At 47.4% G+C, this 22135-nt stretch overlaps 1 long non-coding RNA gene across 1 annotated transcript; it reads right to left on the reverse strand.

Annotated features, from left to right (window-relative positions):
- Nucleotides 1–1430: 1430 nt before the first annotated feature.
- Nucleotides 1431–8306, reverse strand: LOC143653284 (uncharacterized). The gene is made up of 3 exons (XR_013161221.1): nt 8083–8306; nt 3994–4095; nt 1431–1541 (listed from the first exon to the last, which is right to left on the reverse strand). It is a non-coding gene; the product is annotated as an uncharacterized LOC143653284 (long non-coding RNA).
- Nucleotides 8307–22135: the final 13829 nt, after the last annotated feature.

Below are 22135 nucleotides of genomic sequence, written 5' to 3' on the forward strand. Positions count from 1 at the left end.
TTCCACACAATGGCACCATTGTACGCTCCATCAGTCATGCACAAGAGTTGCAATTTCTCCACATCCTCACCAATACTCATTACTTTCCATTGCTTTAATAATAATCTACAATGGGTGTGCCTTGCACACTTTGGGTCTTTATTCTGCTCAGGCTCTTGGCAGCATTTGGCACTTGTGGTCTCCTCTTGCTTGAACCTTCTTTTCTCCTTCTCTCTCTTGGCCTGCCTCTTACACCCCTGGCCATTACTTCTCAGCCTGCTCCTTCTCCTGTTTTGCAAACATCCATCTTCTACCAGGACTTCTTGCAGCCTCTTCTCTTCCCCCCAGGTGTGTTCCCTGGGAGAGCTTATCCACACTCCTGATCTTTATTTATACCTCAAGTACTGAGTACCTACTATGTGGAGGGGACTACATGCTGGTGTCAGAACCAAGGCTGAGTTCAGCTCAGGGCCAGCCTGGTTCCTGCAGAGCTGGTGCAACCAGACAGGTGGAGGTGAGGTGCAGGGCCCATGGAGAGAGGCTGTCAACCTGTGTCCTTTTACTTTCCAACAGTGGCCTGAGCCAACTGGTACCTGCAGGGTGTCATAAGGCATTCTTCCCTTCCCATTAGAGTGTATTGTTAAAAACAGACCCCCATAAATTCAGGAAAGATAACTCTCCCCTTGTCACATTGTAAAAAAAGCAATTTTCTGCTCCTAAGAAAACAGATTCATATCTAAGCTCATCCCAGCACCTAGAGACCTAGCACCGTACTGCACCCCAGGAGCTCTTCCTGAAGAGGAGTGAAGAAATGGGCTGGGGCTGGGGCTGAGCTGGGGAGGCAGGACTTGGGGAGGGAGGAGTGGGGGAGGGAAGCAATGTGTGCTGGGCCAACCCACTTCAGGCCACGTTAGGGAATCCCCAGTGGAGAGCTGGGCTGCTCCTGGGTGGGGCTCCCTCCTGGGAACCGCATGGTGGGAATGGACACTCTCAGCCGACCCGGCTCCCAGGTTCCTCCTGGAACACATGTCTTCTTCTCCATCTCACTTACAACCTCCTCCTTCAGGAGCGCTGTCTCAGCACTCGGCCACCCCCTTGAGCTTGTTGTATACCTGCAGAATGAGCCGCTTACTGTCACTCAGCTCCTGTCCCATGGGCTGCAGATGTTTCTTTTGTTAGATTTGTTTATTCCCTAAAGGAAGCTTGGCCTGGTAACTGGACCCTAGCAGACCTGGGTTCAATCTTGGCTTTCTTACTTAATTAGTGGGTTCCATCCTATCAGAGCCTCAATTTCTTCATCTATAAAATGGGGACAAAATGGAACCTACCTTCTAAGACTGCAAGTAGGAAAGAGATTAGCAGCTAGCTTAGTCTCAGGCACATAGCAAGTATTGGCAAATGTTAAGCGGTCTCCCTCCCCTTCTTTCCCTGCCTGCCAACTGCCAGCTGCTCCAGAAGTAGGGTTCAGGTCTCACCTTGTCTCCGTTTCCTCCAGGTGTCTGGCAAAGTGCCCTGCACAGCGGGTGTTCTCCAAATATTTGTTGAGTGTTTTTTTAAAATACCTAGAAGGAGAGGACACGGGATGGTCTCCCCACCTTGTTTCTTGCCCAATAACTAAAATTTAAAACTGATAAACCTCACAAACACCAACCATTCTGCAGCCATTTCCTTGGTTACAAACACACAGCATCGAGCACATTCCCCTTAAACAATAGGAGGAAATGAGGGGACTGGGAACACTGCCTGAATATTGCTGGATTGTTCAGAAGCCCTGAGTTTAAGATTCTGGTGGTGTGAAGTCAGGAGGAGACCCTGGTTGCAGATAGGCTTGACTGTGAAGGAAAATAGGACACAATGTGGGGTGCGTGTGCATTGTGCCGTATATATCTGTGTGTTGTGCATGTGCATTGTGTCCATGTGTGTGTGTTGTGTGCTGTGTGATATTGTGGTGTGTGTGCAGTGTATGTGTGTGTGTACACACTGGGGAACACACATCTCTGTCCACAGATGGAGATCAAGCCCCGGCTGTTGCAGCCTGGGTTGGACTCTACTCCCAGGAATTCTGCAAGCAGAAGACACCCCCAGGGGTGGGAAAATGGAGCCCGTGTGAGAGGCAGGTGTTAAGAAGCCTACACAGGTGCAGAGCATCCAGGGGTTCCGGGGAAGAGGGGCCCACTTGTTTTGTTTTTTTCTTTTAACTTTTTTTATTGTATAGTATAACATATATACAAAGCAAAGAAATAAAAAAACAATAGTTTTCAAAGCACTCTTCACAAGTAGTTACAGGACAGATCCCAGAGCTTGTCATGGGCTACCATATGATCCTCTCAGATTTTTCCATCGAGCTGCTCCAGAATATAGGAGGCTAGAGGGCTTAAATATTTTTTTATCCTCACAATTGGCTTTTTTTCCTTCTTTTTTTTGTGGACGATAACATACATACAAAAAAGCAATGCATTTCAAAGCACAGCACCACAATTAGTCGTAGAACATATTTCAGAGTTTGGCATGGGTTACAATTCCACAATTTTAGGTTCTTACTTCTAGCTGCTCTAAAATACTGGAGACTAAAAGAGATATCAATTTAATGATTCGGCATTCATATTCATTTGTTAAATCCTGTCTTCACTGTATGACTCCACCGTCACCTTTGATCTCTCCATCCCTCTGGGTGTTTGGGCTATGGCCATTCTAACGTTTTCATGTTGGATGGGGCTGTGGCTAATCTGGGGTAGGGAGATGGAACTATCTGATGTTCTGGAGAGGCTGGGAGAGGCCCACATTTTTGATATGGGTACTGATGAGGCAAAAGATACAAAGAAAGGGTTGAGAACCTTGATGAGTAGAGAAAACCCTGGAACAGGAGTGAGGAGACCCAAATCCTAATCCTTGCCACCCCATTGCCCTGTGAGGACCAGAAACCCACAGGAGAGCCTGGGAAGGGGAGCTGTTAAGGTCTGGATGAGCATCACCACCATCCATGGGTGGGTCTGTCTGTCTCCTTTTGCCCTGCCCCCCTGCCCCCGCCCACCCCATTTCTATGGCTCAGCACCCAGGGCGACCTGAGACACAGTAGGTTCTCAATCATTGTGATCAACAATTCTCAGTTCCAGCTCAGGGCAAACCCTGTCAGATTTTATGTTGACTTTTTTTGAAATATGTTCCTAGCTGTAAGTCCGTGAATAGTTATGGAACAGCAGCTGCCTCTGGGAACATTATCTTCAATGAAAAGATTGAGATTCATTAGATTTCTGCATTTACCAAGGAAAAAAATTACCCAGAGAGCTCTGAAGAAAATTCCATTCCATATTTTAAAGTCAAAGCCTGATTCTTAATTTCCTAATGGATTTATAACAGGAGAGAAATTACCCCTTAATAGGACATTGCTGCTAGACACCACATCTATTCTAGTTTGGAGTTTAGCTGGGTGACCTCCTGGCTGCAAAGCCCTGGCTCCCTTCAGCCTCGGCGCTGAGTGCTTTTATGGAACTGTAGATGGAAGATGCATTTGGCTTGTGGTTCAACACAGCTTCTTCCTCAGGGTCAGCCGATCTGGCTTTCCCAGCTAGAACCTCTGCAGGGCCCATGGGCCTGGGACCTCCTGGCAAGTTTCCTGTGACTGACTCCTCCATGCACCCACCTGGGCAGTGAGCCCCCTCGGACTCCGCCACAGCAGGGAGATGCCAGCAGCCCTGGAGTTTTAAAACCTCAAGAAGGAGCCTAGGAGGTTGCCCTATTCAACACTCTGGTTAAGGGTCAGGAATGGGAGGCCCAGAGACAGACTTTCAGGGGCTTGTCTGAGGTCACACGGAGAACTGGCTGCCCAGCCAAGACTGGACTTCAAAGCCCTTCCCCTCCACCGTTCTTTCATTCATTCAGTATTCACCTGTGCCAGTAAAACAGTGGCCCTGGGCTCACCGGGCTCCTGGCCTAGCTCTCTGCCTCTTGCCCCAGACCCCTGGTGGTGTGGGAGGGGGAGATGGCAGTGGAGCTAGAAGGAGAAATCTATAGTACCTGCTGTGCTCACTTAGTACCATCTTTGTGGGATGCTGCCTGATTCTCAGAGCGGAATTTGTTTAGCTCTACCTCCCAGAATCATGTCATCAGAGGAATGCTCTAGAAAAGAAAAGGAGTATGGTGTTCAGTTCTGAGCAGAGCCCAGTTTAAATGCACGCTGTATTTTCAGCTCCAAGCTATAGCATCTAAGATTCAGAGAGGTTCAGAGATCACCGGACCCCCAGCCGGCAAGCGGTGAGCTGGGACCAAATCCCCCCCACTGCTGTACCTCCATGGACTGGGAGTGAGGCTAAAGGCAACCCAGTCTGGCAGAGGAAAATGGCTCTGCAGCTGCTCTCTGGGGCGCCTGCTTCCAGAAGTTTCCATTTTGCCCCCACACTAGTGGACTGAGCCGTGCCATGCCGGAACCAGGGAGTCTGCTCTGTGCTTGGTTCCAGTCACCTGGCCCTCGAGTCCTTGGACCTTACCACGTCCCTGGACACCAGCATTTGAACCTGGAGCCTCACAACCCAGGCTCTCCAGAGACCGCCTGCCCTAAAGGCTGAGCACATGCTTCCCTTCCTCTTCTGCCAAGTGGGACACACATTGGTAGAGAAGGTTCAGGCAAATCTTCCTGGACTAGATGGAGAACCAGAGCAGCTCTGGGGCCAGGTAGAAACTCCTGTGTCAAAGTGGTGGGAAGAATTAAGGCAGCTTTTTTTTTTTTTTTTTTTTGGTTAATGTTCATATTTGGAGCTGCAGATTGAGGTCTTTGGGGAGCACATCAGATTCTCTGTCAGGAAACCACTGCTCCCCTGATGCCAACAGTTGCCTATTAGATCCAGGTAGAGCAATGGGGGATGTGTCTCCTGAGTCCCAGCCTCAGGGTTTTTCTTAGACCCCTCACAGTTCCTCTGCCGTAACCCCAGTGAAGTGTCGGCCGCCAGAACACTAGTTCAGTGCCAAAGGAAACTCATAGCCTGGCCTCCCAATCACGGGCTGAATGTGAAGGACTGGAGGAGGCATCCCTCCTCCCGTACCCACCATTCCCAGTTCTGACTCACATGAGCCATGTGAGCAGATGGCATTGGGCAAGAGCTGAGCCCCCTTCCAGCTCTGCTGCTCAGGGCACAGAGGGGACCACAAAGGGGGCAGCGTGGAGCAGCCGAGAGAGTGGAAACTTTAAGTCACATGGACCCTCCACATCTCAGCTGGCAACTATCCTTGGGCACCTAAATAACCTCTGTGAGGCTCAATTTCTGGTTTTAAATGTGATCAAGAAGAAGAACTGAGATGAGACAAGTTAGCCCACACCTGGTGTAGGAATTTGCTGAGCGACCCAATGGCTTTTACAGCCCTATATCCACGATATACCTTCCCGCCGGCGTCCCACGGGCCACTGCATTAGTGCAGCCCCTCTTGCTGGGGGGAGCGTAGCCACGGCCCCCTGCCTTCCCTGGGCCCTGGCCAAGAAGCCCAAAACACCTCCGCCTCGGGGACCATGAGTCTCCTTCGACAAACCTTTCTCTAAGTAAGTGACGAGTCCCTGTAATGAGCCAGGGAGTCAGGCCTGTGTTTGCCCAACCCTGAGCCTCACCCCTCTTGGCCCACTTGGCTGCTGAGCTTGGAATTGGAGGATGAGATGAGAGAGTTCCTGCAGAAATAAATGTTAAGCCTTTGAATTATTTATCAAAGCTGCACAGTTTACATGCAGCAGGCCAGAGAGGGTGCTACAGTGTGGGTCTCCACCCCGGCCAGCTACTCCAACTCTGGATTATCACCTGCCCCATGCTCCAGCCTCTGCGTGATCCCACCGACACCCATACCCCGCCCCCACCCCCATTCCTTACCTTGGCACTAACAGGTTGCTCAACCCAAACCCTCCCCTCTGAGCTGATGGGCTGTTTGGTGAGCTCTGGTCCCCAGCTGAAGCAAGGGGCAGAGGCCTGGGCCAGAAAAGTGGGGAGGGGTCTGCAGAGGACCCTTCACATGGAGAAGCCAGGCATCCAGGGCCTGTGGGCGGACAGGGCGTTATGGGTGCAGATGAGGCTCTAGCCACAGGGCGACATGCCCAGGTCATGTTGAGAATGGCCCTGGTCTTAAGGACAATGGGAAATATGAAGCTTCTGGAGAAGCAGGCAGAACACCTTGCTCAGATGGTCGCCGTGCATCAGCCTTGGCCCACTTCTTCTCCCCAGACATCCCTGGGCCCAGCCCCAGCCTTCTAAAGCCCATCACACCCCTGGGGTGCAGCCAGTGGCCCCAAAGTCAGACAACAGGATGGACAGCCTCGCCCACCCCACAAGCCCAGTGGGATGCAGAGGCCCTGACCCGAGTCAGTGGGAAGCAGGCAGTGGGACTGAGGTCCTTGGTGAGGACAAGAGGCTAAGGATAGGGCTGGCAGGTTTCAGCTGGAGACCCCAGAACGTCCCATGGTCCCCATGTTTGTCACTGTGCAGGGAAAGGCATGGGATCCAAAGCTGGGGTCCCAGCTCTGCTATCTACTGCCCAGGTGCCTTGGGCCCATCGTGGCCATTCCCTGAAAGAAGATGACCGAGTGAGCCTAGAGGGCTGTGAGACTCAGTGTGCTGTCATGCAGAAAGCTTAGCCAGGGCTTACTTGCAGGTCTCAGTGGCAGGATCCCCCACTCCCTCCTGAGTTCCCTGCAGCCAAACCTCCCTCTCACCTCTCCTCAGCGGTCCCTGGCTCTGGGTGGGGGCTGAGGGAGCCACGAGGGGCAGGCAGGGGCTGTGCCAGGGCAGCCCAGTCATGCTCCCAGCCCACAGAGTTGGGCGTTTGCCTGCGCCCGAGCCCAGGCTGGCCCCAGGCCCACAGTGCAGGGTCTGGCCATCCCCACTGGCCAGAGGGAATCTAAAAACACACCCAGAACATTGCTAAAGGGTGTGTGTTTAAAACTGGGGCCGCCCCCCAGGTGGCCGGAAACCATGCCAGCACTTCTGAGTCATGCTGCGATGGATGATGTAGAAGACCCTTCTCCTCGGTGGCCTCAGGGGAGTCCAGTTTCCAGCAGGGCTGGGGAATGGTTGAGAATCACCCAGAATAGAACAGAATTGGCACGTGCCAGCCCAGGAGAGGTCTGAGAGTCCATCAGTCCATACCCTGCGTGCCCAGATGGGGCGGCACAGCCCAGGTGACAGACAGGTCACTGCAGGCACAGGGCAGCGAGGGTGGGGCCGAACCAGCACTGGGTCCTGGACTTCTACCCAGTGCTCCTTCCTTCACTGGAGCTCAGCTTGACCTCCCTGCCCCACTCCTAAGAGGGCCTGTCCGTGATGGAAATGAGAACCAGGCCCTGAGGCTGAGTGCCTGGAAGTAGAGGGGGTTTGCTAGGGGCAGTGGGTGGGCTGGGAGACCGGGGGTGCCCACAGCAGGGAGGGGACAGGAGAGAAGGATGGAGTGGGGCGGGGTGGCCATGGGGCCAGGCTGGCTGCACCACCTGCCAACTGTGAGCAGGGCAGACCCGGAGCTCTTGGGTTCAAGTCACTTCAGCTTCATGGGGCAATGGTCTAACAGTCCAGTCTGCCTTTGACAGCTGTCGAGAGGACGGCCAGTTCCATGTGACACACACGTGCTCCAGAGGTGCTTTCCTTACCTCCCCCTTCCGAGCCCTCTGCCCAAGGCCTCCTGTGTCACATCCCTTTGTCTCCTCTGCCTGCCGCCCTCAGCACCCCATCTCCTTCCTCACTCTTCCTCTCTCCCAGCCAGCATTCCGTGTCAGCTCCCCGGGAAACCAACATCCCACCCCCACCCGCCAGGATGCCCCAACACCCCAAAGATGGCAAGCAGCATTCTCTCCCCTGCACCCCAACTTCACGTCTCTCCCCAGACAGCCCCCTCTGTTCCCCGTTCCCCCAGGCCACCCCCGCTGTTCCACCCTCTGTGCATCTTCATCCTTAAACGGAAGGTGTGGATTAGACTGACTCCGGAGGTGCTGGCCCGAACCTTCTGCACACGCCAGGCCCAGAGCCCACGCGGGCAGCTCAGGCCCAGCAACCCCCCCGCAGCCAGCCCTGCCCGGCCAACTTCCACGCCGGCCTAGCGGCCCCGCTTTGCATAGCTCTCTGAATGATCATTTGCACTTTTCACCTTTGCTGCTGAAATGAGGTTTTTTCACCCTCAAGTGCTCCCATGGGGAGGTGCAGCTCCGTGCATCCAACAAGGGCCGGTGGGAGCAACCAGGAAAGGAGCCAGCCACATCCTCTGTCCCCCGGGATGTCCCTGGGCCACAGCCTGTGAGTCCCATCTCCATGCTGCGTGGCCACGTGTAGCCCAGGAGCCTGGATCCTCCCTGCCTGGAGCCCTGGGACTCCCTGGGCCATAATGGAGAATGTTAAAAGCTTCCTGGGAAGCAGCTGCTCTCGGTTCCCATGGGGGTGGGGGTAATTGATGTAATAAGGGGTTTCCAATTATGATTCATGAGGCAACTTTGACCCTCCTTTCAAATCCTCCCAAGATGTTTGCAGCAGCTCCTGGGCCTTTAATATCTAGCTCCCTCTCAGGAGAGCCACCCACTTGCGCCCAGTCCTTTTATCAGTCAAGAAAGAGCCCCTGGTGCTGGGGTCCAAGGCAGGAGAGGTTGGGGGTAGGGGAGGGGGCAGCAAGGGCAGATCCCACCTGGACACCTCGCTGTGGCTTTCACAGACGGCTGAGCCACCACCTCTCAGCCTGTACTCTCCCTCGCTCTTCTTTTTGTTCAATAGAATTGAGGTGAAATTCATATAACATAAATGTAACCATTTTAAAGTGAGTAATTTGGTGACATTTAGTGCATTTGCAATGTTGTGCAACCACCCGTGCTCTCTAGTTGCAAAATATTCTCCCTCCCAAAGAAAACTCTGCCCCCATTAAGCAGCTACCATCCTCCTTTCCCCAAGGCCTGCCATCCCCCAATCTGCTCTCTCTGTACAGATTACCTGGGCTGGATGTTTCCTACAAATGGAGTCATAAACTGCATGATCTTTTGTGCCTGGCTTCTTCCTCTTAGCAGGATGTTGTGATGGGTCACCGGGTTTCAGCAGGTCTCAGAATGCCATTCTTTCTTATGACAAATAACATTCCACTGCAGGGAAGACCACATTGGGTTCAGCCGTTCAACACTGGAGGGAGACTTGGGCTGCTTCTACCTTTTGGCTCTTGTTTATAAGCTGCTAAGAGCAAGTGTCTTTTGAGTCTCTGTTGCAATTCTTTGGGGCATGTACCTAGGAGAGGGGATGCTGGGTCACATGGTGGTCTGAAGTTCAGCTTCTTGAGGCACCCCCTCACTGCCTTCTAGTCCCCTCCCTTTCCTACAGCGTCATTCCTGGGCCTCGAAGGATATGAAACGCCATCGTTGGACTGGAGGGCTAGAGGGGCACTGGGAGGCCCAGCCTCGCCTCTAGGAGCCCCGGCCTGGATGGCCGATGCATCCACTAATCCAGAGCAGTTGGCACCCAGGGCAGCTGACCGTCCCAGCAGCCCAGGGGAGCCCGGGAAGCAGGCCGCGGGCAGCGCTGCCCTTCACAGTTTCCCTTCAGCCGCCCCTTCGGCCGCCCCTCCGGCCACCACCTCGAGGTCAACAAGCCCAGCAGGTGCTGAGCACCCCCCTCCGCTCCTTACAGGCTCCAGGGAAGCGGGGCCTCTCCTCCCAGGGGACGGGCAAGCTGGGCAGCCCCTGGGCCCCCTCTCAGAGCGGGAGGAGGGAGAAAAGGAAGTGTGGACAGTCTCGCTCCATGCCCTCTTTCTTCCCGCCATGCCCCTCACACCCCCACATGCACAGTGGGCTTGGGGTTGCTAGGCGCTGGCATCGCAGGGGAGTTTAAAGGGGCTTTGGAAAAACACCTCTGCTACAAGGGAGGCTGCTTTGTCCCAGCAAGAGAGAGGCCCAGACTGGGGCAGGCTGGCCAGGGAGAGCTATGGGCCTGGGGGAACCAAGGAGAACAGAGGCTGCTGCTCAGGACAGGTATCAGTCCTGGGAGGTCAGGAATGCTGAGCAGGGAAACTGAGGCAGCTACCCAGGAATGCAGACGCAGCAATGGGGGCGGGGAGTGGAAAGGCTGGGTGGCTCAGGGGCCCGTCACATGCTCATAACTGCTGTCCCATCATCTGGTCTGCTGAAGCCAGAGAGGACCCCTGACCCTTACCGTGGGGGGTGGGACTCATGGGAGAGAGCCGTCCCTCCTCTTCGCCTTCCTCCCACTTGCTCTCCGATTTCCCTTTAACTCACCTCTCCGTTTTCCTGGTGTCCCCCCAGGCCCCTGGATTCCAGGTCGCAGTAGGAAGGCCCTGTGCACTTAGTCATTAGGGGGACTAAAAGACACCAGGAAGATAGAGTGAAGTCAAGGGAGGAGGGAGCCTGGGAACCCGAGAGCCACGAGGAGTGGAACAAGGAAATAAAGAAGGAAACACATCTCACACACACACACACACACACACACAAAAGTATCATTTGAAATCCTGGCATTGATACATTTCACTCAGTATCTTGGATTTTCCAACAGACCCTCCGGCAGAAGCCATCACTGTCCTTTTTCTCCTGTAACTTGGCCAAATCTCTCCAGTCGCTGGCATTCTATTTAGCCTCAGGCTGAAACTTGGAAGTTCTTAGATATTAAAAATTAACATTGGAATGTGCACTTTTCTTAAAGCAAGAGCAAGCCGAGAGACAGAATTTAAAAAGTCAGCTCTCTGTGTGATCCTTTCTCTTCCCATCCTCCAAGGTTTTGGTATTTTCATTGATTCACTGCACAAACATCTAATGAGCTCCTACTGTGAGCCTGGCTTGGTTTTGAAGACAATGGGAGAACTTTTATAAATTTATAATATTTATACACTTCTCAAAACACGATTCAATTTCAGAAGAAACCATTATTGCAATGTGAAATGACAGCCTAGGAAGAGAACAGAGGGTCTGAGGGGGTTGTCTACAGTTACCAATTTAGGGCCCCCCAGCCATGGCATCTCACTAAGCCCTCAGCAAGCAGCACTGCATGTTTGCTCCAGGCGCCTGAGTCACACCAGCACCAGGAGGGACCCAGGGGAGATGGACACAGAGGGGAGAGCTCTTCTGCAAAAAGAAAGAGGCATCTGGGATTCCCATCAGCTGGGAATCTACAAGGCTGAGTTGCAATGTGCAATGGCACATTCTGAACAGGCACTCGAACAAACTTTTCCTTCACCCAGAATTGTTTACTCTCACGAATGATCATTTTTTAAAAGTCCCTTTGTAAATTAATGGTTGCAAAAAATACTTGTATTCCCCCCACCCTGGGTTTTCAAAGGAAAGTATAAAAAGTACACATTCTGATGAATACCCTTTCATGAAAGGTTGGAGCAAAGACAGTTTCCAAGGGGACTGCTCACCGTGCAAAGGGAAGGACCTTAAGCCAGGAGTCGGGGTCCGACCTCTACTGTGCTCTCAGTGAGCCTAGGGGCCTTCAAGGCCTCCTCCGTCCTCAGGTGTCCATGCAGCACGTGCTTACATGTAAGTTCAACACCCTCACGTGGCCCCAGTTGGTTAGAGTCCAGAGCCCTTTCTGCTGCCACGGAGGGGATGCAGCTGTGACTACGGCATTGAAGAAGGTGCCTCAGCCTGCCTGAACCTCAGAGAAGCTGGCAAGGAAGTAAAGGGACCACTGTGGAATCCAAGTGCAAGATGACAAGAGGGTGAGGGCTGAGCTACGGCATTGGAAGGGGAGATAGAGAAAGAGGTAGCAGATGGCCTGGGTGGCCTGGTTTCCTGAGCAGGACAATGGGTAACAGGATCTGGCCAGCCCCTGACCAGGACACCCAAATGAAGTTTAATGATGACCAAAGAAGAGGAAAGGACTTGAAAATATCAAGTGCATTGCAATGCCGGGTCCAGTGAAGTGGCATCCTAGCTGGATACAAAAAGGACAGGTTGGTTTGGTTAACTTTATTTTTATAAAGCTCTTCCAGAAGTAAAATTTCCCCACTAAGGTGGGAGAAAAAAAAGGCAGGTTGCAACTTCTTAAAGTTGTTCCTAAATGTAGGGGATTATACAGTGAAAATCAGATTTTAAAAAAAGTGGGGGAGAACTTGGAAAAGGTAAGAAAAGCAGCAGCCATAGACTCTCCTTTAAATATTTAAAGACCACACCAAGGTTTTTTGCAAAGATTGCGTCTTATTCCAACATTGTTTTTCACGTGCTGCTCCCACAGTTATGCCCGGAACCGTCCCAGGGCCAAGGGGGCTCCCACGAGCTGCCTGAGGTCTCGTGGCTGGTCGACATCGGTTGTGCAGATGGAATCAAGGTCCCTCTTGTTAAAAGGACCCAACCTGGATCGGCGCTGCTAACAGGGGGGTTTAATCCCAGCATTCCAGAGCAGTCCGGAGTCATTCGTGTGTCCCAAATCGTTCCAGTGGGAATTAGAAGAGGGTCTGTGTGTAAACGTTAGGTTTCGAATGAGCAGTGATGGTTGATAACTGGAGTATTTGAGAAAGGTACTTGCATGATCCTACACATTTGTAACTCTTCATATTCTGGCATAAATTGTCAATTACTTTCTTTGTTTATAGTAGCTGGAGATTCACTTTTTTTAATCAATGAAATTTTATTGAGATACATTAGCATACCATATAATTCATCCAAAATACATGATCAGCGGCTCACAGTATCATCATATAGTGTGCATCAACACCTCAATCAATTTTAGAACATTTTCATTACTCAAAAAAAAGAAATAATTAAAAAGTAAACCCAAAATATCCCATACCCCTTGTTCCCCATTATTATTATTATTATTATTATTTGTCTTTATTGCTCATCTATCCATAGGTTATAAAGAGAGTATCAGTCACAAGGTATTTACAGTTACACAATAAAAGCTATATAGTTATGTAATCATTATCAAAGATCAAGCAACTGGGTTACAGTTCAACATTTTCAAGCATTTCCTTCTAGATATTCTAATACACTAGAAACTAAAACAAAATATCTATATAATGAGTCAGCAATCATAATCATTTGTTAAATCTTAATTTCTCAATTATACCTCTTCCCTCTCATTTGCTCCTTCTCTTAATCTTCTGGGCTGTTTGGGCAATGAGCATTTAACTTCTTGCTGGAAAGTGGTGTTAATTGTATGGGGTAGAGGAATGAAACTGGTTGATATTCTTGGAGACACTGGTACCTCTGGGTTTCAGGGCTTACCTGGTATAGGAACAATCTTAGGCCTTAAGTTTCTGAAAAAAATAATCCTACTAAGAAAAACTTGTTTGGAGGCTTAGATAGAGCCTAAGATATACTTTAGGGTTTTTAGAACACTGTTGGCTGGGGCTTGACCAACTGTGACAATTTTGCAGTTTCTGGCTGAAGTTTGCATAAGAGTAACCTGCAGAACAACCTTTCAACTCTTTGTGAAATGTCTTAGCCATTGAAACTTTATATTGTTTCATTTCTTTTCCTCCTTTTGGTCAAGAAGGTTTTCTCAGTCCCACAATACCAGGGCCAGGCTCATCCCTGGGAGTCATGTCCCACGTTGTGAGGGAAACTTACATCCCTGGAAGCCATGCCACATGTAGCGGGGAGGGTAGTGAATTTATTTGCAGGATTGGCTTAGAGAGAGGCCATATCTGAGCAACAAAAGAGGTTCTCTGGATGTGACTCTTAGGCATAATTATAAGTAGGCTTAGCTTCACCATTGCAGAAATAAGTTTCATAAAGGCAAGACAGGCTCAAGGTCAAGGCTTGGCTTATTAAATTGGGAGTCTCTAATTCTTGAGAGAATATCAGGAATTCCTCAGGTGGGGAAGTTGAACAGTTTCACATTTTTCCCCAGACCCTCAAGGAGACTTTGCAAATATTTTTCTTATTTTCTGCCTGAAATACTCTGGAATGTATCAGGGTATTACATTAACATGTATAGAATAACAAGATCTCATTCCCCATTCTAGGTCCCATATAATTATGTTGTTTAAATAAACTGACCAGACAGGTTAAATTAGACAGTATGTGTTCTAGTTTGCTAGCTGCCAGAATGCAACTCACCAGAGACGGATTGGCTTTTAATTAAGGGGATTTATTTTGTCAGTTCTTCAGAGGAAAGGCAGCTAACTTTCATCTGAGGTTCTTTCTTATGTGGGTAAGCTCAGGGTAATCTCTGCTGGCCTCCTCTCCAGGCCTCTGGGTTCCAACAACTTTCCCTGGGTTTATTTCTTTCTGCATCTCCAAAGGCCTGGGTTGAGCTGCAAGTGCTGAGATGAGGTATGCTGAGCTGCTTGGGTTGTGCCGCGTTGCGCTCTATCATTTAAGCACCAGCCAATAAACTCAAACGTCATTCGTTGCAACAGGCACGCCTCCTAGCCGACTGCAGATGTAATCAGCAACAGATGAGGTTCACGTACCATTGGCTCATGTCCACAGCAACAGAACTAGGTGCCTTCACCTGGCCAAGTTGACAACTGAATCTAACTATAACAGTATGCTACAGAAAATTTAAATTTTGGATCAAATAAACATCTCTTCCTTTGGTCTCACACAGAAATTGAGGTTTAAAATATAGACAATACCATCATTTTTTTTTGTATGCTATATGGCAGAGTCATATTTCATTCTTTTTCCATGTGAATATCCCATTATTGCAACATCATTTTGTTTGTTTGTTTTTGTTGATTTCTTTGTTTGGGAAGTGCATGGGCCAGGAACTGAACTCCGATATCCCACATGGCAGGTGAGAATTCTACCACTAAACTACCCTCGCATGCCCAACAATATCATCTTTTACCCTGTGTTCTGATTTACCTTCGTCCAAACCAGATCCATTTCTTTCATATCTCTAAATGAAGTCTGATCTCTTTTCCAACTTCTATAACGTTGCTGTATGGACTCATACGGACTTTCAGAGCTGCAGAACTCTAAATCTGAGTCTCAGATGTCAGACAGATACCCAAAGTTCCAGGGAACTACTAGGTTATACACAAAGAGCTCAGCATCTCCACATTCAGAAATAATAGTTAACACTCAGTAATAGATGTGATTGCTGTAGGCACTTACAATGTAGAAACCTTTACAAGAAGCCTTACTGAGCATTCTGGACCCCTCAATCATGGATTGCCCAATATCTACCCACTTTCTATCCCCCTGATGACCTATGTTTTTTAATTCAATTCTCAGAATTTGCTCATAATAGTTAGTTTATATTAATGAGACCATACAATATTTGTCCTTTCGTTTCTGGCTTATTTCACTCAACATCATGTCCTCAAGGTTCAATCACCTAGCTCTATGCTGCACAACCTCATCCCTTCCTGAGCCACAAAATACTTATTTTATGTGTACACCACAGTTTGCCCTTCTGTTCATCAGTCAATGAACCCTTAGGCCACCTCCATCTATTGCAAATTGTGAATACTGCCACAATAAACCCCAGTGGGTAAATGTCTATTTGTGTCCCTGCTTTCAGTTCTTCCAAGTATATGCCTAATAACGGGGTGACAGGATCATATGGCAACTCAATACTGAGCCTTGCGTGGAACCACCACCTGCCCTCCAGAGGGGCTGCAGCACCCTACTTCCACACCTACAGTGAATAGGTACCTCTCTCTCTCCACGTCTTCTCCAGCTGTTATATTTTCCTGTTTATTTTTTAAATAGTTTTATTCACACACCATATAATCCATCCTAAGTAAACAGTCAATGGTTCCTGGCACATGGTTATGCATTCATCACCACAATCTATATGAGGACATTTCCATTTCTTCCACAAAGAAAGAAGAGGGAAAAAAGCCCAAGAAAAACAACAAGAGTTCCGTACCCCTCCCTTATATCCACTCTTATTGACATTTAGCTTTGGTATATTGCCTTTGTTACAATCAATGACAGAATATTACAATGTTACTATTAATTGTACTAATTTGCATTAATTGTATTTTTTCCATATATGGTCCCATTTTTAGCACCTTGCAATGACATTCATTTATTGTCCCTCATGTAAAAATTTTCTTATGTTTTGTATATTTAATCACCATTATTTGTCCACTCTAGGTTTCGCTAATATATATATATTATATTATAGTCCCAGTTTTTATCCTCTGTTTTTCCTTCTGGTGTCATACATGATCGTAGCCTTCCTCTTTCAACCATCCTCACACTCAGGTTTGTTGTTATACTTATAATATTGTGCTGCCATCACACAGTCTTGTGTTATCCATTTCTGAACCTTCACAATCAATCCTGTTGAATATTCTGATCTCCTTCAGAATCAAATGCCCAATCTTCACCCTCTTCTATCTCCTGATAACCTGTGTTCTCAACTTTAATTCTCAGAGTTTGCTCATTATAGTTAGTTCATATTAGTGAGACCATACAGTATTTGCCTTTTGTTTCTGGTTTATTTTGCTCAAAATAATCTCCTCAAGGTTCATCCACATTATTGCACATGTTATGACTTTATTCCATCTTATAGCTGTGTAATATTCCATCATGTGTATATATCACAATTTGTTTATCCACTCATCCATTGATGGACATTTGGGCTGTTTCCATTTCTTGGCAATCGTGAATAGTGCTGATATATGCATTAGTTCGCAAATGTACATTTGTGTCTCTGGTTTCAGTTCTTCCATGTATATACCTAGTAATGGGATTGCTAGATCATATGGCAACTCTATTTTTAGCTTCCTAAGGAACAGCCAAATAGCTTTCTAGAGCAGCTGCACCATTCTACATTCCTGCCAACAGTGAATGTGTACCTATTTCTCCACATCCTCTCCAGCACTTGTGGTTTTCTGGTTTTTTGATAATGGCTGTTCTCATAGGTGTGAAATGATACCTCATTGTGGTTTTGATTTGTATTTCTCTAGTAGTTAGTAAAGTTGAGGTTTTTTTTCATATGCTTTTGAGCCATTTGTATTTCCTCTTTGGAAAAGAGTCTGTGTAGGTCTTTTGCCCATTTTTAAATTGGATTATTTGTCTTTTTGCTGTCAAGTTGTAGGATCTCTTTATATACTATGGATATTAAACCCTTATCCAATATGTGATTTCCAAGCATTGTCTTCCATTGCATAGGTTGCCTTTTCACTTTTCTGACAAAGTCCTCAGATGTGCAAAAGTATTCAGTTTTGAGGAGATCCCATTTATCTACTTCTTCTTTCATTGCTCACACGTGGGTAGGTCTAGGGAAAGACTTTCTACCACAAGAAGATATTAATATTTTTTAGAAGAAAATTCCCTACATTTTCTTCTTAAAGTTTTCTGATCTTAGCACTAATGTTTTGGTCTTTGATCCATTTTAAGACCTCTTTCATTCTTTTGGATCTGGACATCCAGTTCTCCAACCACCATTTGTCGAAGAGCCTACTCTGCCCCAGTTGAGTCGACTTGACCACCTTAACAAAAATCAGTTGTCTGTAGAGGAGAGGGTCTATCTCTGAAGACATTCATTTGTGGGGGGGGGATGGTCATGGGCAGGCTCCAGAAATTGAACCCGGGTCTCCGGCATGGCAAGCAAGAATTCTGCCACTGAGCCACCATTGAACTGCCTTGAGGAGATTCATTTTTAATTTCTGTTTTAGTGGAGGAGAACTTTGGTGTAAGAGAGTTCTGTGGTTTTCAATATTTGCAACACTGAATATTTCTGGGAGAAACTAGCAGATTCTAAGGTCTTAGAAACCCATACTTGCAAAGTGTAGATGACTACTGAAACAAGGCATCATTATTATTAGTTATGTATTGAGAAGTTTGTTTTTCTGAACCCTGAACTTGTGAAGCTTAGCCAAATTGTGCAAGCGCCCAGGTGCATAAACACATTCTGACCCACCTGAGGGGCCGGCATGGAGCAAACTGGCAAGAAATGTCACTTGGACTCTGCTAATGGAAATGAAGAAACATGGACCCGCCCAGTTAGTTAATTTCAAATGCTGCCACTGTTTGGATGACACATCACAAAGGAGGACGTTTTTCTCCCTGTCGGTGCAAATCAGCCCTTTGGTCCCATCAAACTCCCTCCTGCAAGGTAGCAAGAGCTTATGCAATTTAATGGCTGTGCTGGGATGGCTGGTAGAACATCCCCACTGACTCTGACTGTGTTGGAAAGATGGTTTGGATGCCTTGGCAGCATCTTTTGGGGCTGGCTTTGAACAGGGTTGACTTTTGGGTCCAGCTTTGGCAAGGAACCCACCTGACCACCTCCGTGGTTTCACCTTCCAATGGACTTTGGTAGCTGTCACATCCATCTCCAAGGCCAAAGTCCTGGGGCCAGGGAAGACTCAGGGCAGCTCCAATGCCACATCCACCTGTGCAGCACTGATAGCTGGAAGGCCCAGCTCCTGGCCTGCTGCCACCCTGGACACCAGGTGCATGGGGCCTGGATTCTGTCCTGAATGAGAGGAAACCATTCTGTCTCCCTTCTAGATTGTGACAACTGCAAAGGAAGGTCTCCCTCTCAGCCATAACCCAAGGCCAGGCACTATTAGCAATTGTTGGAATAGATGTCGGCACACTGTACTCTATACTGTGATCCTTCTAGCCAGCTGACATAAGTTTTCAAGTCTTTGGAGTGTGAAGATGGTTTGTTATTAACAAATTTGTTGATAAACTCACTATATTAAGATGAGAAAATTATGTCATCCCCTGAAGGATAGCAGAAAATGCACTAGTTAAAATTTAACATTCATTCTTGATAAAAATTTTTAGCAATCTAGGAAAAGAAAGGTATTAAAGTGTATTAACATGTATTAACATGATAGAGAGATAAGTTTTAAATCTACATAAACATCATACTTGGTTGAGTCATTAGAAAAGATTGCTTTCAAAATTATGAATGAGGCAAGGATACCTGTATTAGTTTGCTAAAGCTGCCAGAAGGCAATCTACCAGAAATGGAATGCCTTTTAAGAAGGGAATATATTAAGTTGCAAGTTTACATTTCTAAGGCCATAGGAATGTCCAGACTAAAGCACCCAGAGAAAGATACCTGAACTCCAAAGAAAGGGCTGATGACATTGGGGGTTTCTCTCTCAGCTGGGAAGGCACATGGTAACTGCTAGCTTTCTCCACTGACTTCCTCAAACAGGTCCCCTGGGGGCGTTTTCCTTCTTTATCTCCAAAGGTCTCTGGCTGTGTGGGCTCTAAAACTTTTTCCAAAATGGTTCCCTCTTAAAAGGCCCGGTAAGTGACCCCACTTTGAATGGGTAGAGACACACCTCATGGAAACCACCCAATCAAAAAGTACCACCTACAGCTGGGTGGGCCACATCTCCACGGAAACAATAAAAAAGATCCCATCCAGCAATATTGAACGAGGATTAAAGAAAATGGCTTTCCTGGGGTACACAAGTTTCAAATTGGCACAATGCCTATGACCACTCTTTTATTCAACAGAAAAAGTTGACTGTAAGAAGAAAGGATTGATCATTCAATAAATGGTTCTGGGAAAACTGATTATCCTTCTGGAAAAAAAAAAGGATTCTTACCTCTTATTGTATGGTGGGGGAAGAAAAACAACAAAACATAAACCATAGAGAAAAAATATAGTACAATCAAAAAAAAAAAAAACTTCAGCCAATCAAAAAAAAAAAAAAAACCTTCAGCTAATCAAAGATACCAAAAACAGGAAAAGGCAAACCACAAACTGGAAACAGTTATTTGCAACATATATAACTGTGCTGGTTTGGAGCTGTTATGTGCCCCAGTAAACGCCATATTCTATTAACCCATTCCTGTGGGTGCAGAGCTATGGTGGGTGGGAGCTTTTGGTTACTTTATTTCGATTGAGATGTGATCCAGCCCATTCAAGATGGGTCGTAACCCTTTTACTGGAGCACTTTATGAGGATAAAAGACAGAAAAAGACTAGAGAGCTCAAAGACAAGCTCCCAGGGAAATTTGGGGAGAACAGAGGGAAAAAGTCCTGGATAAGCTAAGAGAAGCTCAGAGAGGAGGACACTGGAACCAGGAGCTGAAAGCAATGAAACCCAGGATCAAAGGACCAGCAGATACCAGCCATGTGCCTTGCAGTCTAACAGAGGAACCCCAGATGCCAGAGGCCTTTCTTCAGAGATGGTATCATCCTGTTGATGCCCTAATTGGAATATTTTCATGGCCTTAGAACTGTAAATTTGTAAACTAATAAATCACTGTTGTATATGCAAACCCATTCTGATATGTTGCATTCCAGTAGCTTTAGCAAACTGAAACAATAGCAAAGAAAGAGTATTCTCCAACTATACATAAAGAACACCTTCAAATCACTAAGGGAAAAAAAAAGCAGAAAAGAAAAAGGGAAATATGGACAAAAGTTATGAACAGACATGTTACTGAAAAGGAAACAGGACAGTCTACTCATGGTCAAGGAAATATCAAATCAAAACTTACAAAGTGATCCCATTCTTGACCCAATTCATTGTCAAAAATTTAAAAATCTGTCAATAGAAAGTTTGGTTGAGCATGTAGCATGAACAGAAGTGTCTTATCTACTGTTGAGTGTATAAACTGCTCCAATCACTTTGGTGAATAATTTGGCAATTTCTAGTAAAACTGGAGATGTACTTGTTCTGTGACCAGTAATTCCACATCAGCCTAGAGACCTCCAAGGAGTTCATGCTTGCGTGTGGAGACAGGTTCAGGAGAGGTCACAGCAATGACGTTTTCAATTGCAAAAACTTTGGAAACAAACTAATTGTTCCTCAGGAAGAGAAAGGATGAGGGCATATGTGCGCACATGCATGAGCACACATGTAAGAACACACACATGGGCACAGGCATGTTGCACATGCATGGACATGGGCATGTACACATGCATGAGCACAGGCACCTGCACACACATGAACAGAGACATTTGCACACAGGTGTAATGCATGCACATGGGCACATGCACACACACGAAAACACACACTGGAATACTACAGAGCACTGAAAATGAGTGAAGTAGAGCCACATGCATCAGCGTGGAGCAGCCTCAAAAACAGGAAATGGAGCAAACATGGCAAGTTGTGGAAGAGTGCATAGAATGTGAGTGACATCATTTACATGAAACTTTAGAATGGTCTAAGTGCTAGTGCATATTGTTTAGGGATCCAGACATACATATAAAAATGAGAAAAAATAAAGGTAGAAGTTAGAGTCTGAGGAAGAAGGAGGAAAAGAGCATTTTAGGAGGGAAAAATTGCTTGAGCAGGGACACTGAGGTCCACCCCGGTAGGCTGAGTGGGGAAACCGTGAGAAACCTGTGCATTTAAAGCACTCATTCCGAGGATGCTTGAAGCTAGGGAGGAAGAGGTTGTCAGCTCATGAGTAATCTTGAATTCCAGGCGAAGGAGCCAGGAAATTATCCTGAAAGCAATGGGGAGCTGTTTAAGAGTAAGTGGGTGAGTGATTCAGTCATATAAGCATTTTAGAAAGGCCATTCCCCTAGCAGTGTGGAGGGGGTGGGGCTGAGGATAGGGCCTTCTGAAAGCAGGAAGCTGGGGAGTGGACTAGATCAGAGGGAGAGGTGACAGAAGTCACCTCAATACTAAGTGCCCAATGCATATTGCAAAAGAATTCTAATGCTTGTAGTGTGTCCACATGGAAATGAATATGCAATTTGTAGCTGGCTTTAAAGTTCAAAACACAAGCCTCAGCCTCTCCCATGTGTTGATAGAAACAGCTTAAATTGGCAGGTTCCAATTAACTTGGCTGAGTCCCACCAGCCTCCAACGCCCGAGTTATGTATTTATTGGTATTGAGAATGGGTTGTGCGACTGCCCGTGTCGTCAGGTCACTGCTGAAGCTGAGCAGTAGCCTTGCTGTTCCATTTCTTCCCAATAAGCATCGAATACAGAGCCCCGGCTTCCCTGGGCCAATGGCCTTCCAGCAGAACAAAGCACTCTGAGGAATTAGTGATTTCCAACTTTCAGCCCAGCTAATAAAAGGAACTTGAAATTTTGAGTTATTTCCAAATTGGCAGAATTATGGTAGATAGGAATACAAAGTGAAGGCCCAGCGTCCCAGATATTTAACACCCACCATTAACATCAAAGTCAGTTCTCAGATGAAGTTCAATGCTGAGACCTAGTGACCAAAGGTGACAGACCCTCCCCAGGCTACATATCGGGCTCCCTGCGGTCAGTGCCAGAGACATTTGCTGAGCAGCCGCCGTGGGAAGAAGACAATGTCCCTGCTGTCAAAGAGTTCACGTTCCCATGGGAGTGTAAGGTTATGACAA

Source organism: Tamandua tetradactyla, chromosome 13, assembly GCF_023851605.1.
Source record: "Tamandua tetradactyla isolate mTamTet1 chromosome 13, mTamTet1.pri, whole genome shotgun sequence".
In the NCBI taxonomy this organism is placed as follows: domain Eukaryota; kingdom Metazoa; phylum Chordata; class Mammalia; order Pilosa; family Myrmecophagidae; genus Tamandua; species Tamandua tetradactyla.